The 26,429-nt window shown below is 41.0% G+C and overlaps 1 protein-coding gene and 1 long non-coding RNA gene across 32 annotated transcripts in view; one reads left to right on the top strand and one right to left on the bottom strand.

Annotated features, from left to right (window-relative positions):
* The window catches only part of LOC128703761 (uncharacterized), a 64,702-nt gene extending 39,547 nt beyond the window's left edge, over window positions 1-25,155 (top strand). For 2 of the 3 annotated variants that reach the window (XR_011394461.1, XR_011394460.1), the window contains exon 6: window positions 24,403-25,155. This is a non-coding gene — a long non-coding RNA (uncharacterized lncRNA). Of the gene's footprint in view, window positions 1-10,840; window positions 11,057-24,402 lie in introns of all 3 variants that reach the window. The other variant, XR_011394462.1, reaches the window with a different exon arrangement.
* hth (Meis homeobox homothorax) overlaps window positions 1-26,429 on the bottom strand; it is a 1,177,701-nt gene that overhangs the window by 5,822 nt on the left and 1,145,450 nt on the right. The gene's annotated exons all lie outside the window — the stretch shown is intronic.

Below are 26,429 nucleotides of genomic sequence, written 5' to 3'. Positions count from 1 at the left end.
TAAAATCAATTTAAAGCCCCAGTGTGTACACAGAGCTCAGCTAGTGCTTGTTGCTAGTCACCTCAGATGCTTAAATAAGACAGTTAAATCATGCATCAGCTAGTCTTTCGTACCAGACCATCAGAGGGGGAGCCTTAACGCTGGTGAAGGGGCTCTTCATCCAAGACACTAGAGTTCCCCCCTCCACCTCGAATCAAACCAGATTACCTCCCATTACCCAGGTACAGGGTTGGTGCTTCCCCATTCCCTGGGCATTATACAATGTCCAGAGAATGGAAGGTAAACTGGAGTGGTACAAGGAAGGGAAGGATAGTTCTATTTCCATTGATCAAGAGTCTGACCTGCATCAAGAACCCCTCTCCAGCAAGTCCTTTAACTACGAAATTGGAGCATTTGCGACACACAAGATTGTCAGATAAATATTAAAAAAAAAAGGTTACCCAATTTTCTCCATATATATATATATATATATATATATATATATATATATATATATATATATATATATATATATATATATATATATATATATATATATATATTATTGTGTGTGTGTGTATTGTAAGCATTGCTTCCATGTCTTGGGACACGTGTCAGTCAACTTGTACAAGAAAGGGGAAATATCCCCATCATTTATGCTGGAATATTAACAACAGCCGAGGGGTGGTGTTACAAACGTACAGAAACACATGCACTAGAGTGTCTTGGGTGAAACGCCTATCATGCGGAGGTGGTGCCTAGTATCTCGTAAATTTTTCAGAAAAAAAAAATATCTGGGATACAGGTTAACTTAATATTCATGTCATTAATATGAAATATGAAGTGTTATTTATAATACAGGAAGCTATATATCTGAAGGTGATTACTGCCAGCCAGACTGTACTTGTTCCCCTTCCACGAGAAGGGTGGGAAAGTGTGTATGTATATATATGTCGTGCCGAATGTGTAAATCTTGCTATTTTGGCTTGAATAGCAACGCTCTTCTTGCCGAATAACGCAAGCTAAAATTTGTGTATGCACTAATCATTCTGAACCTAACGATAAAAATATATTTAACTGTTTATTATTAAATCATTTTAAACCCATCTAAAATATATGTAATTGGATTAGGCTAAATTAAATTGAACTTGTTAGGTACGTTTTCTAAGGTTCTTTTGGTACAAAAATATTAAGTTTTACATTAATATAAATGAAAAAATATATCTTTAAATGTACAAGAGAAAATTTCAGAAAGGACTTAATTTTAAGCGAGGTGTTGCTGACCAATTTTACCTGTTCGGCACGACACACGTATGTACATATTTCAGCCTCCAAATGAGGTCATCTTCAGTGTGTGTGTAAATTTGTAAGAAGTAAAGATTATAGAAAAAAAAATGAAACAAGAAATGAAAGACGAGAGACGAAACATGGGAAAAGTGAAGAGGTGAGAGAGAGAAGAAAGGGGCAGAACATAAAACAAAAAATGGAGAAGGAAACCTACAAGAGAACTTGATAAGCGAAAGATAAAATACGTAACTAATGAAGAGTTGAAGAGGAACTAAAGAGTGACGAGGGAAAAAATGTACAACACTGAGGAAGATAGAGAGGAAGGGGAGCCCAGAATGAGAAATAGTGGTGATTAATATGTGCGGGAAGAGGAAAGTGCTGGGGAGAGGGTAGATGGTGTGGGGGAGAAGCAGTGAGGGGAAGAGTTGCATGAGGTGTGGGGAGGAGCAGTGAGGGGAAGGGTTGCATGAAGTGTGGGGAGTAGCGTGACGGGAGATTGTAAATAAGGTGTGGGGAGTAGTTGTGAGGGGAGGGGTTAAATGAGGTGTGGGGAGGTGCAGTGAGGGGAGGGGCAGTGAGGGAGAGGTGAGAGGCAGTGTATTAGAGAAGGAAAAGTGTGAAAAAAGGTTGTCTAGAGAGGAAAGGTTCATAAGGTCCAGCCCCGTGGCACGCCTGACAACAACAGCCTAATTGACCAGTCTGTCTCGCAACAGGGAGGTCTTAATTTGAGGCCAGAGAGTAATCCCACTCTAAAAACCAGTGACAGGTATATCCAAGTTGAAGCGGGTGGATGGAGGTTTAGCGTGACCCCCTGGCCTCACCACTAGAGGCACTATAGTGCTGGTGGGTGGAGGTTTAGCGTGACCCCCTGGCCTCACCACTAGAGGCACTATAGTGCTGGTGGGTGGAGGTTTAGCGTGACCCCCTGGCCTCACCACTAGAGGCACTATAGTGCTGGTGGGTGGAGGTTTAGCGTGACCCCCTGGCCTCACCACTAGAGGCACTATAGTGCTGGTGGGTGGAGGTTTAGCGTGACCCCCTGGCCTCACCACTAGAGGCACCATAGTGCTGGTGGATGGAGGTTTAGCGTGACCCCCCTGGCCTCACCACTAGAGGCACTATAGTGCTGGTGGGTGGAGGTTTAGCGTGACCCCCTGGCCTCACCACTAGAGGCACTATAGTGCTGGTGGGTGGAGGTTTAGCGTGACCCCCTGGCCTCACCACTAGAGGCACTATAGTGCTGGTGGGTGGAGGTTTAGCGTGACCCCCTGGCCTCACCACTAGAGGCACCATAGTGCTGGTGGATGGAGGTTTAGCGTGACCCCCTGGCCTCACCACTAGAGGCACTATAGTGCTGGTGGATGGAGGTTTAGCGTGACCCCCTGGCCTCACCACTAGAGGCACTATAGTGCTGGTGGGTGGAGGTTTAGCGTGACCCCCTGGCCTCACCACTAGAGGCACCATAGTGCTGGTGGGTGGAGGTTTAGCGTGACCCCCTGGCCTCACCACTAGAGGCACTATAGTGCTGGTGGGTGGAGGTTTAGCGTGACCCCCTGGCCTCACCACTAGAGGCACTATAGTGCTGGTGGATGGAGGTTTAGCGTGACCCCCTGGCCTCACCACTAGAGGCACCATAGTGCTGGTGGATGGAGGTTTAGCGTGACCCCCTGGCCTCACCACTAGAGGCACTATAGTGCTGGTGGATGGAGGTTTAGCGTGACCCCCTGGCCTCACCACTAGAGGCACCATAGTGCTGGTGGGTGGAGGTTTAGCGTGACCCCCTGGCCTCACCACTAGAGGCACTATAGTGCTGGTGGGTGGAGGTTTAGCGTGACCCCCTGGCCTCACCACTAGAGGCACTATAGTGCTGGTGGGTGGAGGTTTAGCGTGACCCCCTGGCCTCACCACTAGAGGCACCATAGTGCTGGTGGGTGGAGGTTTAGCGTGACCCCCTGGCCTCACCACTAGAAGCACTATAATAGCCCAGTTCTCCCCTGCTACTGTACGTGACTCTTGCCTCGTGCTTCTTGTAAACACAACACAAAAAAACATCAGCAAGAAGAGTATAATATACAAGCTTGTTGTGAGGCCTTCACAAGACCATAAATTCGGTCATCAGTACAGGTAACAATTACAGCATGCAACTTATTGCGGTGCGTATCAAGCAGTTAACTCCTCCACCTCCAAGGGTTACTCATAGCACACCACCTCCACCAAGGTGGAGGTTCGCCCTGTAATCATACATGAAATTATGCTTTTAGAGGTTTACAGTTCTATATCTAAGCTGCTTCTAAATATTAGCCTGGTCAGGGACTGGGAGGCGTTGACCCCCGGAACACCCTCCAGGTAGGTAGCCCTCCCCCACTCTCCATTTCATCTCTGTCTGCTCCCGTCTCACCCCCCCCCCCTATCCTTCCATCCTTCCTTTCTTCTCACCCCTTTCTTTCTCAAACGTTACCTGGTAGCCTTATTTCATAAAATCATTACCATGACTGACTCTGTCGTAATATCCTCGTCTGTGGGAGGTTTCTGGTAACAGCCTCGTTTGTGGGAGGTCCCTGGTAACAGCCTCGTCTGTGGCTCAGTCTTCACTTCACCAACAACACAGCCAAGCTAATCTCCACTAAATTTCCGGAGGTTAGGGACAAGAATGATAAAACATTCTCAGAATGCTACATTCCTTTCCCTATATATTTTTTGCCAGGCTACTTTGCATCTTCTACACAGGGTATACAGCCGTGTGGCCCTTGCGGGTTTAGAGAGTTCCATAAATCTAATAATTTCTACCCTGGAACCTGCAGGATAAGATACCCTGAGGGTATCCTATCCTGCTCTTCAAGTGTTTAACCATTATCAACTTTTCAACGAGAAGTTTCACCACTGTCGGTCTTCTCATGGAGAAGTTTCAACAGTCTTCCTGGCTTCTTCCAACTTCATTCTCTAAACAAAATCTGATTCATTAGTTTTTGTGTGGCTACGTCCGTCAGCAAAAACTGTTACCAGACGACCCACTCCCCATACATTCTCATTCTCTCCCCCTTTCACTCAGTCCTCATATACAGACCATCTAAACCCCACACCCTCGTCCAGATCCCTGTCTCCCTTTCCACTCTTATCCAGACCCTCTCATTTCCCATACGCTGTTATCCAGACCGTTTAGTTCTTGAACCTTCCCTCTCATACCCACTGGATCCATTCCAGACCCTCTCCCAAGCAGTCTACTTCAGACCCTCCACATCCAGATCCTCTTGCACTACCATCCAAACTCCATCTCTCTCTCTCCCCCCTCTCACACCCACCAATCCAGATATCCTCCCAACTCTGTCCCCCAAAAAACTATCTCCTGGCCAGGCCTCGTCCATAACCTCCTCCTCCTCTCTCACTGGAGCGAGAAACTAGGGTCGTGCCGTCCACATTTCCTCCCGGTCGCTTCCTCTATCGCTAATAGTTATCTACATGATGGTCTCCCCACTGTTGCCTGTTATTTCTTTCAGATCAAACAGCCACGACCTATTTACCTCCTTGCAGTGATATTCCAGTATTTCCTTGTGGTTCCAGTGAATCATACACCATTCTCGCAGTGAATCATACATCGTGGTAGAAGTAAATGTACACATCCATTAGAATGATGCCATAATGGCACCGCAAGAGTCGATCTGGTGGCACTTTGCAGCTCCGGCAAACCATCTAGGGTGCCATTTATCAATACTTTTGGGTATAATAATGACACATGGGAAATGGGTCTCAGTATCGCTTTCAACGGCAGAGAACACAGTTTCATTAAGACTGGTCCCAGACCCGTTACTGGGGGGGGGGGTCTAGTGAATCTTGGTCCTAGTCACCATTCGGGCTTTTGATGATGACTTGTGGTTTAAATGGTGCTGTCTCTGGTTCATCAGTAATGTACGCCCCTGCCGTCTCCCCTCGCTTCCTCTCGACTTTTTTTCGTATGACAGAGGGGAGAGGACAAGAAAAATTATGTATATTATATGTATAACAGTCGGGTTGTAATATTTATGAATATTGCTTTTGATTTATAAGATTTTACCATGTGAACCTTCAACCACATGCATGTATATATATATATATATATATATATATATATATATATATATATATATATATATATATATATATATATATATGCCGAATAAGTAAAACCGGTCATTAAGCAAGAACTCGTTTAAAATTAAGTCCTTTCTAAAATTTTCTCTTATACATTTAAAGATATATTATTTTTTTCAATCATGTTAATATAAAAATTAATAATTTTGTACCAAAAGAACCTTGGAAAACTTAACCTAACCTTATTATAACAAGCGCAATTAAATTTAGCCTAATCCAACTAAATATATTTGATATAAGTTCATAATAATCAAACACAATGAAATAATTTTTTTAGTTAGGCTCAGAATTATTATATAGCCCTTGTGGCTTAGCGCTTCTTTATTATAATAATCAGAATGATTATTGCACACACAAATTTTCGCTTGCCTTATTCAGCAAGAAAAGCGTTGCTCTTTAAGCCAAAATCGCAAGTTTTGCATATTCGAGACACACACACACACACACACACACACACACACACACACACACACACACACACACACACACACACACACACACACACACACTCGCTCGCTCGCACACATAATGTCGTGCTAAATAGGGAGGCCGAGCAAATACACTCAGAGGATGCGTTTTTGATCGAATGAGGCAGGCGGTGGTAAGTGCCCCAGGCATACCTGTGGCCAGCACTAGAAGGATTGAATATTAAAGAATACCAGAAGAGAGCCGGCCCACATGCACTGATATTGTAGTAATTTCCTAAAAAACATAACAGTGGGATGACAATTGCCAAAATTCAGACTTCAGTATGATATAAAAGACTTAACATTCTAAATATTGATATATCTGGCAATTGTCTTAAGAATTTTCCATACATCTAGAAAACGGGTCCACAGGCGATTCATTTAAAGGGAGACGTGTGTACTTTATCCAAGGAAGATGGCCATAGTTTATCCCACAATATTCCCGGGTAGATGCAGGTCTAACCATCAAGAACAAGCAGGGGAACGGGCCCTAATTCCTCGGTTTTGAACTACAACACTTAAGACAATCCAAAGCATTCTTATAGGAATCCACTTTTACTATATGCATGATAGCCCCAATTATAAAATAATCTGATTGGAATAAGCTGTCACTATTATTATATAATGAACATTTATCATATTTTATAATTGCCGTTTATACAATATTCCATTCAAGCCAAGTGGAAGAAGGGACAGTGACTCTGGCTTCCGACCAGTTTGCAGAGTTATTGCAGACTCTGTCACTGAAAATTGCATTTGATTCCTGGGCAGTTCGTACTGAATATCGGTATTATAATATCCTAACATATAGAAGTTGCTGGTTTGTCCCAAGTAAGTTGCAACCATTGTAACTAATTCTATAAACACCAACAACACAATATTAAGAATTCATCAAAATGCTTTTAACAGCATGTGAATTCTTAAGAACTACTTATACGCTAAATCTTTAAATGGCATTTGGCAAGACAAATTTTCACTGTATGGGAGAACCAGCACATTCTTCATCTGAGGTTATCCTACGCTAAACTCTATCAGTTTTCCTAGCTGCCAGCAACGCTGATGCCACAAACTCCTTAGGATACAACAGTTTCTTGGCAATGTCCAATATTTTCCTAATTTCTTCGAGAAACTCTGGACTGCACATACAGTAAGCTCTCAAATATGTAGTGAGAAAAACATTCCTTTTCACAGATAACAAAAAAAGGCACAATACCGTGACTGGAACGATACTCTTGTCACATGGTTAGAATAGTAGTGAATATATGAGCACACATATTAGTGGCCTTCTTATATACTGTAAGCTTAAACTTTCTATCGACCTAGTGTATCAACACGTCTAAGAATGGAAGTTTAAAATCCACTTTCTCCATGGTGAATTTAAGAGACAGGACCAAAGCGTTAAGTCTCGGTAAAAATGTATCCAGGGCCATATCATTTGGCCAAAGACACAAGCTGCCATCCATATATCTGAACCATATAGCTTTACAGGGCAGGATATTTAACAGCCTAGTCTCAAAAAACTCCATATACAGGCTGCTCAATAGGGAGAGAATGGATTTCCCATAGCCATTCCCTGCCTTTGAGTGTAGTATTTCCCTTCAAACTCAAACTTATAATCAACTACACACAACTTAATCAGTTCAATAATAGTATTCTTATTAGAAGGCAAGGAGAACTCGGCTAATTCTTCCCAAGATAAGTCAGGAAAGGTACTCGGGTGAACAGCGCCGAGACATCAAAACTTACTAGCGTAAAATCATTAGACATGTTAACATTTTGTAGTTTATCAGTATCAACATTGTTGTTTATGTGGGCTTCAGAAATGTTGCCAAGCAATGGAGTTGATATTTTTACCAACAATTTTGACAGGGCATATATAGCCGACCCTACAGAGTTAATAATAGGTCTCCCTGGTAAACAGTGCTTGTGGGTTTTAATCAAACCATACATATAAGGGAGTGTCACAGACCTCGCCTATAACTGTTAAATTAATTCATTACCTCTCGGTAAGGTTCTAAGCTGTTTATTAAACTTATTAACCTGGTCCAGTGGGTCCTTAACCCGTATCCTAGGACTGTGTTAATAATGGATAAGTTTAATACTGAATACTGAAGTTAATACTGAAACCCGGGTTAACATGCTTTGGACTGTCTTAGTGTGGTAGTTCCACACCGAGGAATCAGGGCCTGTTTTCCTGCTTGTTCTTGATGGTTAGACCTGTGTCTGACTGGGAACCTTGTGGGATAAATTATGGCAGTCTTTCTTAGGATTAACTACAGATAACTCTCTTTAAATGAGTCGGCTGTGGACCCGTTTTCTAGATGTAGGGAAAATTCCTAAGACAATTGCCAGATATATCTATATTTAGAATGTAAAGTCTTATATCAAATCGAAGTCTGACTAAATTTTTTTATAATTGTCGTGTCATTAATGTTATGTTAGGTTATTACTACAATATCATTGCTTGTGGACTGGCACTGGGTATTGGTATGCCTGAGACACTTACCGCCTCCTGCCTTATTCCAGCAAAGATACTTCCTCTGAACGTATTTGCTTGGACTCCCTCCTCTCTTCTGCAACATTGCCAGCTGTGTTGATTGCAACATGAAAGGCCACTTCCCTATAGAAGTGGAACCATATATATATATATATATATATATATATATATATATATATATATATATATATATATATATATATATATATATATATATGCGCAATAAGATCACAGTAAACAGGTGATTTTAAAATATGCAAAACAACCACTATGAAAGAGTAGTGAAATTCCAAGCGCTTTCGTGACTACTCACATTGTCAAGGAACTATGCGAGGACAATTGTCAAGGACAATGAGTGGTCACGAAAGCGCTTGGAATTTCACTACTCTTTCATAGTGGTTGTTTTGCGCATATATATATATATATATATATATATATATATATATATATATATATATATATATATATATATATATATATATATATATATATATATATATATATATATATAAAATTGTAACCACGGACGAGTGGTATTAATGAATAACAACACTGCGACTAGCCGAGGATTCGAACCCATGTCGTTTTGGCCCACTTCATGGTGAACGAAAATCACACATGCCACTAGTACACCAAACAGGGAGTAGAATGAAACTAGCTCAAAGGCACCCACACCACCAATGTCCTCGGACGACAGTATAACACCTAGATCTGCTGGGTGCGTCATTATTATAGGATTGCGTGGTCCCGTGGGCTAGAGCATCACGTGTGATTGATATATTGTGGGGTCCCGTAGCTGGATCGCTAGCGCACTCAGCTCGCACAATGAGGTCCAGAGTTCGAATCTCCTCTGGTACGGCTGGAAAACATTAGGGACGTATTTCCATAAGACACCTGCTATCCCTGTTCAATCATCAGTTTAAAATGGGTACCTGGGTGTTAGTCAACTGGTGTGGGTCGCATCCTGGGACAAAAACTGACCAAATTTGCGGGAAATGCTCAACAAGGGGGTTTCTATATAGTAGTACGTCATTCATGTCAGCTAGACCTGTATACCATGTACTTGTAGTAAATAAAGATATTATTAAAGAATCTAACACAAAGTGGGAGTTGTCACAGTTGCTCTTTGATGATAACACTGCTTTTGGGAGATTCTGAAAAGAAGTTGCAGAGGTTGGTGGATGGATTTAGTAGGGTATGTAAAAGAAGAAAATTAAAAGTGAATATAGGAAAGAGTAAAATGATGAGGATAAAAAAATTAGGTAACGAAAGATTGGAGGAAGGGAGTATGAAGGGGGTGAACGTAGCCAGATATTTAGGAGTGGATGTGTGAGCAGATGGGTCTATGAAAGATGAGGTGAATCATACAGTTGACAAGGGGAAAAAGATGAGTGATGCACTGGGGTCTATGGAGACAAAGAACTTTATCCATGAAAACAAACAGGGGAATGTATGAAAGTATAGTTACACCAATGCTCTTGTATGGGTGTGAGACATGGGTAGTGAATGTTGCAACAAGAAGAAGGCTGGAGGCAGTGGAGATGTCATGTCTGAGGGCAATGTGTGGTGTGAATATAATGCAGAGAATCCATAGTTTAGCGATTAGGAGCAGGTGTGGGATTACCAAAACTATTATCCAGAGGGCTGAGGAGAGGTTACTGAGATGGTTTGGACATGTAGAGAGGGTGGAACGAAATAGAATGATGTCAAGAGCTTATAAATCTGTAGTGGAGGAAAGGCGGGGTAGGGGTCGGCCTAAGAAAGGTCGGACGGGGGCAAAGGAGGTTTTGTGTGCGAGGGGGCTTGGACTTCCAGCAAGCCTGCGTGAGCGTGTTAGATGTGAGCAAATGGAGACAAATGGTTTTTAGGACTTGACGCACTGTTGGAGTGTGAGCAAGGTAACATTTATGAAGGGATTCAGGGAAACCGGCAGGCTGGACTTGATTCCTGGAGATGGGAAGTATAGTGCCTGCACTCTGAAGAAGGGTGTTGCAGTTTTATAACTGTAGTGTAAGCATGCCTCTGGCAAGACAGTGATGGAGCGAGTGATGAAAGTTTTTCTTTTTCGGGCCACCCTACCTTGGTGGGAAACGGTCCATGTATTAACTATATATATATATATATATATATATATATATATATATATATATATATATATATATATATATATATATATATATATTATAGGGGACCACCTCTAGTACAAATTGTAGGACCCATAACCTCGGAGAAATAGATAAAAAGGCTTAAAGGAAAAGTATTTGAATTTCTTCCTGAAGCCATTTGAATATTCCATTTCCCCTACCACCCCATCTTTTCATTTTTTACCAGTACGTATATTTTATTACATAATACGGTACACAAGACTTGGAAGATACATTGCTATTACAAAGATGGCATTATCTGTGCATGAGGCTTGAGGGATACATTTTAAGTGCATATTGCTACATGTTTATCACAGATTACAATGTAAAAATCTCCTCAGAGTTGAGTCATGTTCCCAGAAAACAGCACGCATTACCCCTGTGAACTACAGTGCAGAGTCTGTGGAACAGAAAACTAGCTGCCCTGGGATCCCTAGTTACCCAGATGAGTCTTTTGCCTAGCTCCTTAAAGAACTCGGATGCACTCTTTCCTCAAGGGTCTCCAAGCCTATGGGAACGAACATGCAAGAGTCTCGACCCCCTGCAACCACAATTAGGTGAGCACTGTATTTTCTAGACTTTTGGGACTCCCTGAAGCTAGCAGCTGTCCCTCCTTCCCTGGTGTATTGGAGATGTGCATCCACATTGGCTGATACTTATGTGTAGTCCCATACCACCTGCCTGCTCTCTGTCTAGGCTTGCAGGGTGATACCATCTGGACACTTTTGGTCCATAGTTGAGGTGGCTCCCTTATTGCTGGGCAACCAACTGTTGTGAGGCTCCTTTTGATGATATTAACCTGTTCATGCCTTGTAAGCTTTCCCTTGGATCTACGGCAAACAAGACCTGAATCGTTTTACTGATGCACTGCTGCAAATATGCTTATGTTCGGTGAGAACAGGGGCAGCAAGGTGAAGGGCAATGCCAATGCAGGTGATCTGTGGGTCAAGACATGCTAAGGGAGGAGTTGGGAACAGTCAATGGAAAGTCCCCTGCATGAGGAGCTCTCACTGCTAGGAGGCAGACTCTATAATTCCCCAACACACACACAAGCATTGTTGAGGCTATATTTTCCACTATTGGGCCATCCCAGTGTGACTGTAGTTGTTGGGGGGAGCAGGTCTGGTTTCAGAGTGTTAGATTATTCTAGAGCCTGGCTCCATCAACAAACTTTGGTCATAGACTCCAGCATTGTCCCTAAGGTGTTCGGGGAGAATTGCTGGTACAAGTTCACTGGATGCAACACATGAGGACAGGAAAGTAGGTAGTGCAGTCTGCAAGGCTTTGCAGACACCAATATCTCCTGGTCTGACTGGAAGTGTAGCTTGGTTGCACTGCTCATCTTCTAGGGCAAGGTTGAGTATTTTTGTAAAAATATAAGAACATAAAGAAGGAACACTGCAACAGGTCTACTGACCCATGCAGAGCAGGTCCATGTCGACCCCCCCAGATTAGCCCAATGACCCACCCAGTCTGACCACCTCCACTCAAGGAAGGAGCATGGCACCAGACCCACCAGCACAAGCTAGTCAGGTCCAACTCACACCCACCCACTCATGTATTTATCTATTTTTAAAACTACACAACATTTTAGCCTGGATAACTGTACTCGGGAGTTCCACTCATCCACAACTCTATTACCAAACCAGTGCTTTCCTATATCCTTCCTGAATCTGAATTTTTCCAACTTGAAACCATTGCTGAGAGTCCTGTCTTGGCTGGAAATTTTCAGCACGCTATTTACATCCCCTTTATTTATTCCTGTTTTTAATTTATACACCTCGATCATATCCCCCCTAATTCTACGCCTTTCTAGAGTGCAGATTCAGGGCCCTTAGTCTATCCTCATATGGAAGATTTCCGATACATGGGATCATCTTTGTCATCCTCCTCTGTACGTTTTCCAGAGCATTTATATCCATTCTGTAATACCGTGACCAGAACTGAGCAGCATAGTCTAAATGAGGCCTAACCAGGGATATATAGAGTTGAAGAACAACCTGAGGACTTCTATCATTTATACTTCTAGATATGAAGCCAAGAATTCTGTTCGCAATAAAGCTAAGACTAATGCACTGTTGTCTTGGTTTTAGATTACTGCTAACCAGAACTCCTAAATCCTTTTTGCAATCAGTAGTATTAAGATCTACATTATTTAGTTTATATGTGGCATGGTTATTTACCTGTCCAACATTTAGAACTTTGCATTTGTCAATATTAAACTGCATCTGCCACTTCTCCGACCATTGCATCAGTCTATTCAAATCATCCTGGAGTGCTCTAGTGTCCTCATTAGAATGAATTGGATGGCCTATTTTGGTGTCATCAGCAAATTTGCTTATGTCACTATTTGTTCCCTCATCTATGTCGTTTATGTAAATTGTGAACAACAACGGGCCCAACACTTACCCCTGAGGAACACAGCTTGTGACGTGCCCCCATTCTGATTTCTCCCCATTTGTGCAAACTCTGCTGCCTATTTGTCAGCCATGCCTCTACCCAGGAAAAAAATTCTCTTATTCCGTGTGCCTTAACTTTCCTCAATAGCCTCTGGTGTGGAACTTTATCGCAAGCCTTACTGAAGTCCATACACACAATATCATATTCATTACCATGACCTACCTCCTCAAATGCCTTGGTGAAAAAAGTTAGTAAATTCGTAAGACAGGAACGCCCCTTTGTAAAACCGTGTCGAGATTCATTAATCAATCTGTGCCTATCAAGATGGCTACGAATTGCTTCGGCAATTATTGATTCCATAAATTTTCCCACTTTGGAGGTAAGGCTTAAATGGTCTATAGTTTGAAGCCACAGTCCTGTCACCTACCTTGTAAATAGGTATTACATTTTCCACTTATCAGGCACTATGCCAGTTTGTAGTGATATGTTAAAAAGATTAGCCAAAGGTATGCTAAGTTCCTCTTTACATTCCTTTAACACCCTTGCAAACAGTTCATCAGGACTTGGGGATTTGTTAGGTTTTAGTTTCTCTATTTGTCTGAGGACCATGTCGCTAGTTACCACAATCGTGCATGGTTTACCATCATCCTGTTCTACATAATCTATTATTTCAGGAATATCACTAGTATTTTCCTGGGTGAAAACTGAGAGGAAGTAGGTATTGAGAATTTCACACATATCCTTATCACTGTCAGTGATCTGACCAGAGTTACTCTTAAGTGGGCCAATCTTGTCCCTAATCTTACTTTTGTATACCTGAAAGAACCCTTCTGGGTTAGTCTTTGAATCCCTTGCGACCTTAGCCTCATAATCCCTTTTTCCTTTTCTTATTCCTTTCTTTATTTCTCTCTTTAACTGAATATATTGATTTCTTAACTGCCTATCCCCTCTTTTGACCAATGAGATGTTTTAATCTATTGTTCATTCATTTGGGATCATTTTTGTTAGGATACTGTCGAATTCATGCAGTATGGGATTATCATATGAGGGTCCACATCTTAGGAAATACATTAATGTATATGCATATATGTACGTATGTATATACATTGTGTGTGTGTGTATATATATACCTGGAGAGAGTTCCGGGGGTCAACGCCCCCGTGGCCCGGTCTGTGACCAGGCCGCCTGGTGGATCAGAGCCTGATCAACCAGGCTGTTACTGCTGGCTGCACGCAAACCAACGTACGAGCAACAAGCCCAGCTGGTCAGGTACCGACTTTAGGTGCTTGTCCAGTGCCAGCTTGAAGACTGCCAGGGGTCTATTGGTAATCCCCCTTATGTATGCTGGGAGGCAGTTGAACAGTCTCGGGCCCCTGACACTTATTGAATGGTCTCTTAACGTGCTAGTGACACCCCCTGCTTTTCATTGGGGGGGGATGTTGCAACGTCTGCCAAGTCTTTTGCTTTCGTAGTGAGTGATTTTTGTGTGCAAGTTCGGTACTAGTCCCTCTAGGATTTTCTAGGTGTATATAATCATGTATCTCTCCCGCCTGCGTTCCAGGGAATACAGGTTTAGGAACCTCAAGCGCTCCCAGTAATTGAGGTGTTTTATCTCCGTTATGTGCGCCGTGAAGGTTCTCTGTACATTTTCTAGGTCAGCAATTTCACCTGCCTTGAAAGGTGCTGTTAGTGTGCAGCAATATTCCATATATGTATATAATTAATGCACATCTATGATATGACAGATAATTGTTTTAATAAAAGATATGACTGCCCTTTACTTTTATAAGCATTGCTACATACTTTGGCATAGAACTGACCAATGTTGAACACATTTTGGCAAGATCTTTGTTGTGGTACCACATCCTAATAACAGCAGGAATTAACTTCACAGATGAACAGTCCTCTTTGGTGATCCTGTGTTTGGTTATTACTCATAGATTCTCAATTGGGTTGAGGCTAGGAGAGTTTCCAGGCCAATTTAGACTGCTTAGCCCACTCTCTTTGAAGAATGTCAGAATTTTTCCAGAAGTGTGGCATGGAGCAAGCTCTGGCTGGAAAATGCCTTCTCCATCAGAAAAGTCTATCCACATTGGGAAGCAAATGAGCTGCCAGGATTGACTTATATTTGTCACTGTTCATCGTTTCCTCAACAATAACAAGCCATCCAGGGCCCTTAGCAATAAAACTACCCCAAAACATCTTAGTTGGGTGTTTTGGCTCTTGCTGCATGTGTCCATTCCGAAGAGGTTCACCTTTGTTCCATCTCACTACCACTGATCTGTAACTATGTACTTCAAAATGCACCTCGTCTGAAAATATAACTTTTCTCCATTCACCTGCTGTCTGTCCCTTATGATCGAGTGCCCACTGCAGCCATTTTTCCTCATAGCAGCAGTCCATTGTTTTCATACTAGCTTTCTGGCAATTCTGCTAACTTCAAGGAGCCTTCTTTGAACAACTGAAGAATTAACATTTACACCTGCTAAAGCCAAATCTCTCTGTAGATATTTGCTGGTTTTTTTGCGATTCCTTGCATTATTTATGATAACCTTGTCATCGTGAGGTGTTTTCTTACACACCCTCCTCGATGCAGTACTCCAGTCACCTGTGTCGTCAGCTCTCTTCAGAATCCAACCAACGATTGACTTTGCTAGGCTCAAATTTTCGGTAATCTGATACTCAAATCACCATGTTTTCTAAGGGCTACAATACTTGCATGCTTCTAATCATGAATTGAAGGGGAGAATTTGGCAAAACCACATTCACTCGTGGAAAGCATGCTTGCAGACTGACCATTTGGGCAATGCCCGGTAGGCCACTGGGCTGGGTAAAAAGTCATGAAAAACTGAAGTCATAGCCGCTGCACAAAGAGTGAAATGAAAATGGAACACACCAGAGCTGAGCAGTGAAAACGCGGGTCTGGCCTTAAGCAATTAATGAGCCGACCTACTAGGTGACGAATGTCTGGGCGAGTTTTAAGACCTAATCCACTTCTGCTTGCAGGAATAGCCTTAAAGAACAACAGCTGTTGTAGCACTGACGAGTCACAGGGTAACACCATAGCTGTACAGTTGCCAGAAGTCAGTAGCAATTGTTCTGAAAATAGAATCCAAACTACATTATGCTGGAGACCAAGACATATATTAAGAGATAATTACAAAATTTTCTCCTATCCAATTTTAATCCACACAATCCTTGAATTTATACATTTATATTCCCTCTTTTCTTGCCATAATTGAACCTTCAGCATTACTGCTACTCCTTCCTTAGCTCTAACTCTCTCAGATACACCTGACCTAACTCCCATTTATTACTCTCCTACCCCCTTCACCTTCATTTCATTGGACTTAGGGTATCCAGTTTCGTTTCATTAATGACATTCACAATTCTCTTATCTGCACTATATCAAACATCCCAACTTTATAAAGTTTTTCTTATTTTTGGCAATTTGTACAGGAAAAGGGATTACTAGCCCCTTTGCTCACAGCATTTTAGTCACCTTTTACAACATGCATGACTAACAGAGGAAGAATTGTTTTCCACTTCCCCATGGAGATGAAAGGAAATACAGTGGACCCCCGCATAACGATGGCATCACATAGCGATTTTTCCGCATACCGATTACTTTTATCGCAAAATTTTTGCCGCGCATACCGATTAAAAACCCGCTTACCGATTTTCGTCCGAGACGCGTCCAATGTGCCCTCACATGTGCCGGCCGTCCCATTGTTTACCAGCCAGCCTCCGCGGTAACATCCAAGCATACACTCGGAATATTTCGTATTATTACAGTGTTTTCGGTGCTGTTTCTGGAAAATAAGTGACCATGGGCCCCAAGAAAGCTTCTAGTGCCAACCCTGTGGTAAAAAGGGTGAGAATTAGTATGGAAATTAAGAAAGATTTTGAAGGGTTTGGGGCTAACCCTGAGAAGCCTATGCCAGTTGTGGAATCCATTGTGCCTACTTCAAAGATTAAGGAAATGTGTGCACAGTGGGTTGAACTGCAAACCTTTATAGATGAAAATCACCCTGACACAGCTGTTGCAAGCCGTGCTGGTGACTATTTCAATGACAATGTTATGGCCCATTTTAGGAAAGTCTTGAAGGAACGGGAGGTACAGAGCTCTATGGACAGATTTGTTGTGCGACAGAGGTCCAGTGACTCTCAAGCTGGTCCTAGTGGCATTAAAAGAAGAAGGGAAGTAACCCCAGAAAAGGACTTGCTACCTCAAGTCCTAATGGAAGGGGATTCCCCTTCTAAACAGTAAGAAGATAATGCTCTCCCCTCCTCCCATCCCATCAATCATCACCAGATCTTCAATAAAAGTAAGTGTCATGTAATTGTGCATGCCTTTTTCAGTTTGTGTGTATTAAAATTAACATTTCATGTGGTAAAAAAAAATTTTTTTCATACTTTTGGGCGTCTTGCACGGATTAATTTTATTTCCATTATTTCTTATGGGGAAAATTCATTCGCATAACGATTATTTCGCATAACGATGAGCCCTCTTGCACGGATTAAAATCGTTAACCGGGGGTCCACTGTATATAAGAACAAGAACTATTAAGAAAATAGAAGAAAACACAGATGGTTGTATATACACCTACCATCCGACTTAGGTTCCGAGAAACCGGTCGTAAGTCGAACTTTACTACTGAATATCAACAAATTTTATAATTTAATTTTATTGTTTTATTTTGGTATTTCATGTTTTACTTTACTTTTTATATTGTTAGTACTGTATTTTATACTGTAAGGTTTAGGATAAACACTGTGTACAACACAAATAGTTGTTTATTTCCCAGAAATTTGGCATAAAAAACACGGTTGTAAGTCGAGTGGTCGTAAGTTGAGCAGGTCGTAAGTCGGATGGTAGGTGTACATATATGTGTAATGTGACTCGAGTGTAAGAAACAGTAGCAAGATGTAGCTGTTATCTTGCAGGTTTATGAGATGGTAGAACTTCCCTGAGTGATTCCTGCCTGCCAACCTAATTAATATACGAGTTCTGTTCCTAAGACCACGTCATTAAATGAATTCGTCGCTAAGTGAGGAGCATACTATAATGGTAGCGAGTTCATGTAAACCACCTTTGATATTGTTTTAATGTCACCTTTGCACCATTTATAACATTTCTGATATATTTTTAAATGTTTATACAGTAGTGTACTGTACAGTGGACCCTCGACCAACGATGGCATTGATTAACGATAAATCCGACTAGCGATTACATTTTAACACAAAATTTTTGCCTCAACTAGCGCTAAAAAACTCAACTAACACTATTCGTTCCGTCTGAGATGCGTCCACTTCTGGCCAGTGTTTACAAGCCAGCCAGCCACCGTGGTCGCTTCCAAGCATACAATCGGAACATTTCATATTATCACAGCCTTTTTAGTGATTGCACCTGCAAAATAAGTCACCATGGGCCCCAAGAAAGCTTCTAGTGCCAACCCTACAGCAAAAAGGGTGAGAATTACTATGGATATGAAGAAAGAGATCATTGCTAAGTATGAAAGTGGAGTGCGTATCTCCGAGCTGGCCAGGTTGTACACAAAACCCCAATCAACTATCGCTACTATTGTGGCCAAGAAAACAGCAATCAAGGAAGCTGTTCTTGCCAAAGGTGCAACTATGTTTTCGAAATTGAGATCGCAAGTACTCGAAGATGTTGAGAGACTGTTATTGGTGTGGATAAACGAAAAACAGATAGCAGGAGATAGCATCTCTCAAGCGATCATACGTGAAAAGGCAAGGAAGTTGCATGACGATTTAATTAAAAAAAATGCCAGCAACTAGTGGTGATGTGAGTGAATTTAAGGCCAGCAAAGGTTGGTTTGAGAGATTTAAAGGGAAGGGAAGTAACCCCGGAAAAGGACTTGCCACCTCAAGTCCTAATGGAAGGGGATTCCCCTTCTAAACACTAAGACCATCAACACTCTCCCCTCCTCCCATCCCATCAATCATCACCTGATCTTCAATAAAGGTAACTGTGCATGTCTTCTTCAGTTTGTGTGTATTAAAATTAATATTTCATGTGGTAAAAACAATTTTTTTTCATACTTTGGGGTGTCCTGCACGGATTAATTTGATTTCCATTATTTCTTATGGGGAAAATTAACTTGACTAACGATAATTTTGACTAACGATGAGCTCTTAGGAACGGATTAATAGCGTTAATCGAGGGTCCACTGTATATTGGAATAAACAGAATAGAGGAAATCAGTTCTAATATACATTATTTAGGTATGAATACGGTTAGAGAGCCTATCGTAAGTCCGAGGCATCGTCGCTAAGTGAGGAGAGGTTGTACATGTGTGTCTCGTGCCGAGTAAGTAAAACTTGTCATTTTGGCTTAAATAGCAACGCACTTCTTGCCAAATAGGGCAAGTGAAAATTTGTGAATGCAATAATCATTCTGAACTTTGCGAAAAAAGTATACACCTACCATCCGACTTACGACCTGCTCAACATACGACCACTCGACTTACGACAATGTTTTTTATGCCAAATTTCTGGGAAATAAACAACTGTTTGTGTTGTACACAGTGTTTATCCTAAACCTTAAAGTATAAAATACAGTACTAACAGCATAAAAAATAAAGTTCGACTTGCACCCATATTGACTTATGACCGGTTGGTCAGAACCAAGCTTGGTCGTAAGTCGGATGGTACCTGTATTTCACTGTGTTTGTTTATTAAATTATTGTAAAATTGTGTAAAATATATTTATAGTTGGCTTAGGCTAAATTAAGTTGAGCTTGTTATAAAAAGGCTAGGTAAGTTCCTGAAGATTCTTTTGGTACAAAATCATTAATTTTTATATTAACATAATTGAAAAAATATATCTTTAAATGTATAAGAGAAAATTTTAGAAAGGACTTAATTTTAAATGAGTTCTTGCTGACTGGTTTTACTTGGCATGACATTATATATATATCTCCATGGGGAAGTGGAACAGAATTCTTCCTCCATAAGCCGTAAGAGGCGACTAAAATGCCGGGAGCAAGGGGCTAGTAACCCCTTCTCCTGTATATATTACTAAATTTAAAAGGAGAAACTTTCGTTTTTCCTTTTGGGCCATGGTACTGGTATTGGCGACACCATTACTGAGCAGAGTGAAAGGGTTGATTTTGGCAGGGTTTTGGTAAGTGCCTCCTTATATGTTTGGAGCTCCGAAGATTGGCTTGTCTCCTTCTCGGGTGTCGGAGCTGCCAAGAGCATCCACATGACGGAAGCTAGCATGGGTGGTGCTGTTTGCGCCCCTAGTTTTAAGACCAAGACTCTTGATTTACAGTCGTTTTCTGTGAGTCACTGCTGTCCTGGGACGAAGCATATCGTTCTAGTTGGTGTATTGAAAGGGTGATATTTTGGAACAGAACCTGCTCTCTGGTTCCTTGATGTTCGCTGCAGGTTGATATGGGCTTCACTAATCTGTTCTGCGTCCTTGCTGTTGGCATTTTTGGTTCAGCTACTGCTCTACCTGATACTGCTGGTGTCTCTCTCTTTGTGCAATTTCTATACATACAGATCTTTGGTAGTGCTATTGGTCTTATTATCAACATTTTTCAACATCAAAAGCTAAGATGAGAAACAAGTATTTGTTCAAGCTTTTATGGAAACAGTGTGGTGTGAGATTGTGTTATCACCTATGGCCCTCTGGAACGAGTGTTGAGCAGAGATGAGCCAAAATTGTAAGGGCTACTCTTGGAAAGTACAGTCACAGGTGACATCACATAGAATTCTTCAGAGGAATATGTTAGAGGGAATAGTAAAGGAGCTTGCATACACTTCCTGACACACTAGCCTCTGTCTTTTAGGCTAGTCCCTGAGCAGGAGTTGGCATACACTTCTGCCTGAGTGATAAACTGGTGAGCCTCTCTGAGCAGAACCTGATTGACTGTTCTACCAATTATAGTAATAATGGTTGCAATGGTGGACTTACGGACTATGCCTTCCAGTACATTAAGGACAATGGTGGAATTAACACTGAAGATGTATACCCATGTGAAGCTGAGGATGATAGTGTCTGTATAACCCAGGCAAATCTAGTGCTGAAGATGCTGGGTTTGTGAGGGAAGTGAAGGGGCTTTGAAGAAAGCTGTTGCTACTGTTGGACCAGTTTCTGTTGCCATTGATGCTTCACATAGTTCATTCCAGTTTTAGCCATGGTATTTATGATGAACCAGAATGTAATATTGAGCAGCTCGATGAGAGTCTTGCGGTGGACAGCAGTTAAACCACTAACATTATGCACTTGTTTAAAACTTGCTGTGTGTCGAGACTTACTGAGTCAGCCACAGGTGGTTTCACCGTCAGGGTCTCAGGTATTGAGCAGCCAGACCCGAGTACACAGCAGAATGACTATTAACCAGACTTTTTGGTGTGTGTGTGCAGAGCCTGGCACAAGATTTTGTTCTTCATGGAGTTGAGCACTGACAATGGCAGGAACCTGTGGAAGCTGACTTCCTTCTCCAGGTACTTAAAGTAGGACTGCTTCTCCAGGGTGTTACTTGACATGTCCTTTGAGTCACTCGATTACTATACAAGCGAGCTGAGTGGAAAAATCCTGGTTGATCCCCCACGTTGTCTCAACTCTCGTCTTCCAGGTTACTCATTCTTAACTTGTTCACAGTAGTAGCAGAATGTATCCTGGTCCTTCTCGTAGAGCTGGTGGATGAGTGGACAGCAGACTCTTAAGTTGAAATTTCCAGTTTTTGCTCGAAAATTCTGGTTAGTTTTTGTCCACCTGGTACATGGTCAGATCCTGATGTTACCAGTGCACCTCCCTCGTAGTAGTGTTGTGGTCTGACAGTAAACATTCCCTCATAGTTGAGGTCCAGGAGCTTGTCTGCATTTATCATCTTTAAGTCTGTTCCCTTACCAAACTTTGCTATGTTGGAGGAGTTGACGTGTACCCGACCTGAGCGGTCGAGTGACACTCCCCCCCCCCTCCCTCCACCATTTTTCTGGGTTTATGCCATCAACTTAAATTATTTGAGCCGACGCCTTTTCGTATCCTTGACTATACGGTGGAACCTCAAATATCGAACTTAATCCGGTCCAGGGGCTAGTTCTAAATTCGAAAAGTCTGAAAAGTGAAACAATATTTCCCATAAGAAATAATGGAAATACACTTAATCCGTTCAGAAACCCAAAAATATTCACAAAAAAATACATTTTATAGAGATTAATTACAGTTTTACATATAACAAATACAGTGTTCAATTATGTATTAATAAATGTAAATAAACATACAAAATAAAATTTTTACTTTTATTGAAGATTGGTGATGGCATCTGGAAGATAGGGAGGAGGAGAGAGGGAGTTAGGGCTAGTGTTTGGAAGGAGAATCCCCCTCCATGAGGACTTCAGGTATCAAAGCCCTCTCTGGGGTTACTTCCCTTCTGTGTCTTTTAATGTCACTAGGACCAGTTTGAGAGTCACTGGACCACTCACAAAATAACTGTCCACAGTCCTGTTTCTGGTGCCTCTAAGATTTCCCAAAAATGAGACATGGTTTTTGTCAATGAACTTGTTGCAAAGATGGCTTGTTTCAGCTTGCTCAGGGTGGTACATTTGGACATCATTCCACTTGGCACAAATTTCCTTAATCTTTGAAGAAGGCACCTCATCCACTCCCTCTTCCTCCTCTGAAGCAAGGCCCTCAGCTGTGGTCTGATACTGTTCCAGATGAAGCTCTTCCAGCAATCTGACCACTTATCTCCAAGCACAGTTCAAAGTCCTGGAAGTCACTCCCTCCCAAGCCTTACCTATAAGGTTTATGGAGCTGTAGATATTGAAGTGATTCCCCCAGAACTCTCTTAGGGTCAACTTAAGTGTCTGTGGTCACCTCAAAGCACTTTTCAAACACTGCTTTTGTGTCGAGTTTTTTGAAGTTAGAAATGACCTGCTGGTCCATGGGCTGGAAGAGAGGAGTGGTGTTAGGAGGCAAGAACTTCACTGTTATAAAACTGAAGTCCCTAGACAAGAGGTCTAATAAGTTTGGAGAATGAGCAGGAGCATTGTCCATTAACAGGAGGCACTTCAGTGGCATATTATTGTCTAGGAGGTATTTTCTCACACTGGGGCCAAACACTTCATGGACCCACTCTTTGAAAACTTGCCTTATTTGATTTCCACAAGACACATCTTGTTCCTTATGACATTGTTTTTCTTAAACACTTTGGGATCTTCTGAATGATACACAAGTAAAGGCTTCACTTTAAAATCATCACTAGCATTAGCACAGAATAAAAGAGTTAGCCTGTCTTTCATAGGCTTGTATCCTGGGAGTGCCTTTTTCCTCCTGAATAATGTAGGTCCTCTTTGGCATTTTCTTCCAAAACAGGCCTGTTTTGTCACAATTGAACACTTGTTGGGGTTTTAATTTTTCAGTGTCTACGTAAACCTTAAACTCTTGTACAAACTTCTCAGCTGCCCGTTTGTCTGAACTGGCTGCCTTACAACGTTGTGTATGCCACTACGTTTCTTAAATCTGTCAAACCAGCCTCCGCTGGCCTTAAATTCACTATCAGCACTGGTTCCAGGAGTTTTCTGTACCAGATCGGTATGCAGCTTCCTTGCCTTTTCGCAAATGGTCTCTGAAACACTATCACCTGCCATCTTTTTATCCTTGATCCACATCAGCAACAACTTCTCAACCTGATCGATTGTCTGGTCTTTTTTTTTGGTTAGCATATTAATACCTTTTGCAACATCAGCTTCCTTGATTTGTTCTTTCTTTGTCAGGATAGAATCGATGGTCGACTTGTTTTTCTCATACATCCTGGCAAGCTCAACAAGTCTTGCACCACTCTCATACTTCTGTATTATTTCCTTCTTCACATCTGTGGTGTTTCTCACTTTCTTTACCACAGGGGCACCACTAGCAAGTTCCTTTGGGCCCATGGTAGCTTATTTCACAGTCCCACAAGCGCTAAACACAATGAAATAATCGTAAAATGTTTGAATGAGAGCGCAGGTTAGTGTTCACTCAAGTATCAACAAAACCAGACTGGCTCACGGCGCCTGTGCAGGGACGTGGACAGAGCGTGCTGCTAAACAGGTTCAGTACCCGGCGGTTCGAAAATAGGGGCGAGTTCAATAATGGGGATAAAGTTGGTTCAAAAAAAAAAAAAAAAGTTCGAAATTTGAGGTTCCACTGTATTTGACAAGGCAGTACGTTTGTCTAATATAGTTTAATGAATACAAAACACTCAATATTGGTGTTTTGACAGCTGAAGAGCTGTACTGTTAGTATGAAAATAAATTTTGAACTAAAAATATTTCCTTAAAAGAACTCTAAATATTAGAAACCCAAGTGTTTAGCTATGCATTGTCTTGAAAATGCATAATAATAAGTTTGAGTATGAGAAAATTAGAGATTGTTTTACATAAAGATTTATTTTAAAATATTTTATATGTATTTAATATTTAACGGCCAATTTATTTATCTTTATATTTTACTCATGTTCAATAACTTTTTGTATATCAACAGTGGTGTTGTGCATTGTAAGTCAAGGAGATAGAGAAAGAAGCTGGGTGTAAGGAGTTACACAAGTTATGAGTGGTGCAGTACACAGACGGACCCCACACCTTGTCACTCATCCTTTCCAAAACTCAGTTGCTGTGACAGGTCCTTACTACCATGTATTCCACTGCCACTGTTGGAGCAGAATATAATCTCTAGTCATGCAAGACTTCTGATCAGATGTAGTCTCATCCACTACTGTGAAGCTTTGAGGTCATGATCGTCTACAAACTGCTGTCTTTACGTGTATGCAGATACGCAGCCCAAGTATATGAAGCATGTGTTATAGTGACAGACACTGAAATTCAGAGTGGCATGGCTCATTAATGATTTATCCTTTGTGAAATATTTTCTGGTTTGAAATAATTTAAGACAAAAGTAGAAACCTTATCACTTTTCCTGGTGTGACCATCAGTCATGTGGAAGAGGCGTTACAGGTTATGCCTGACATTTTTTGAGTATATTCCAGTTATGAGGTTTCACTTATTATATAGTGGACTTCTTCACTAGTAGTAACAGTAAAGATTTCCAATTTTATATTATCTGACCTCATGTATCATGATACTAGGATATTGCTCTTTAATTTTATTATATATACGTATGTTTGCCAGTAATGGTGCAATTGTCTTGATGCACCAGGTAGATGACCAGACGCTAGTTTAGCTGCCGGCTTACTATTCATGACCGACCTCATGTGGGGGTATACAGTCACTGTAGTTTCAGGCCCTTGGCCATGAATACAATTCTCCCTGGCACTCAAGAAATGTTACTTAAGTCTCTTGCATGGAACAATACAGGATATCTCTTAGCAGATAACCGTTTGGTTTATGATGTGGAATAATTTAAAAAGTCTCTTGATTGTTATGAGTTATCAATGAGGTATTGATTATTTAATACACCTTAATGATTGTTAAACTTTATCATTGGGATCTATGCTTTCCTGGTAATGGCCTTTATTAAATTCCGAGTTCATAAATTTATGAGTATCTAAGTTTAATATTAAAAATAATAATTTTACTCTGGAATTTGAATCACTCACAAGAAAGTAGGAAGGTTAACAAATTAAATTTTCATTGAAGCACTGCTACACAATACCCTTGTTGTGTATGAAGATTTACTCTTAGACAAAGCCAATATTCAAACTGATTCCCCAGAAAAGATCAGTGTGCTAAAGTTAACCCCACCATATGTAACAATATATACATATACAGCCTCTCTGACCAGTATTTATACCTAAATAATGTATACTAGAGTTGATTTCCTGTGTTCTGTTTATTTCAATATACAGTACACTATTGTATAAACATTTAAAAATATACTCAAAATATTATAAATGGTGCAAAGATGGTTGACACAAACCCACTACCATTTTGGTATCTCCTCAGGAGAGGCTGTATGTATAATGTTATACCTAATAAGCCAAACTTTTTGAATTCCCTTTAAAATTTAACTTTTCCAAAAAATTCTTTTACTGAATGATGTAAAGATTTTTATTTATGGTTCAAAACTTAGAAAGCTCACTCAAACTAGTATAATTTAATTAACAGAATTTATGTATAGCACAAGTCAGATTATTTAATATTACTTCAAATCAATTATATGTATATATATTTTTTTTTAAGTTTAGATTCATTTCCATTCTTTTATGGCATAATATAATTCATTCCACTAATTCAACGGAGAACACTCTTGTTAAACAAGGTGATTCGGCATACAGTGGTACCTTGACTCGAGTTTGTCATTTCGTAACTCAATTTGCTCGTATATCAAATCAATTTTCCTCATTGAAATGCCATTAATCCCTTCCAGTGCAATTCCTGGCTCTCAGTAGGCAGAAGATATTTCAATATAACACTAATATCAACTCTATGGCTTATCTATCACAATCGATCTAAAATAACACAGAAACATGATATATACTCTGGAATGAATAAAATGTCATGTGATGAGTGGTGGTGGCGGCCACTCCCGAGGTAAGAATAATTATTGCTCTG

This window comes from Cherax quadricarinatus, chromosome 87 (genome assembly GCF_038502225.1).
Source record: "Cherax quadricarinatus isolate ZL_2023a chromosome 87, ASM3850222v1, whole genome shotgun sequence".
Lineage (NCBI taxonomy): Eukaryota > Metazoa > Arthropoda > Malacostraca > Decapoda > Parastacidae > Cherax > Cherax quadricarinatus.
Note: the sequence above shows the minus strand (reverse complement) of the source record. Positions and strands in the feature narration are given on the sequence as shown.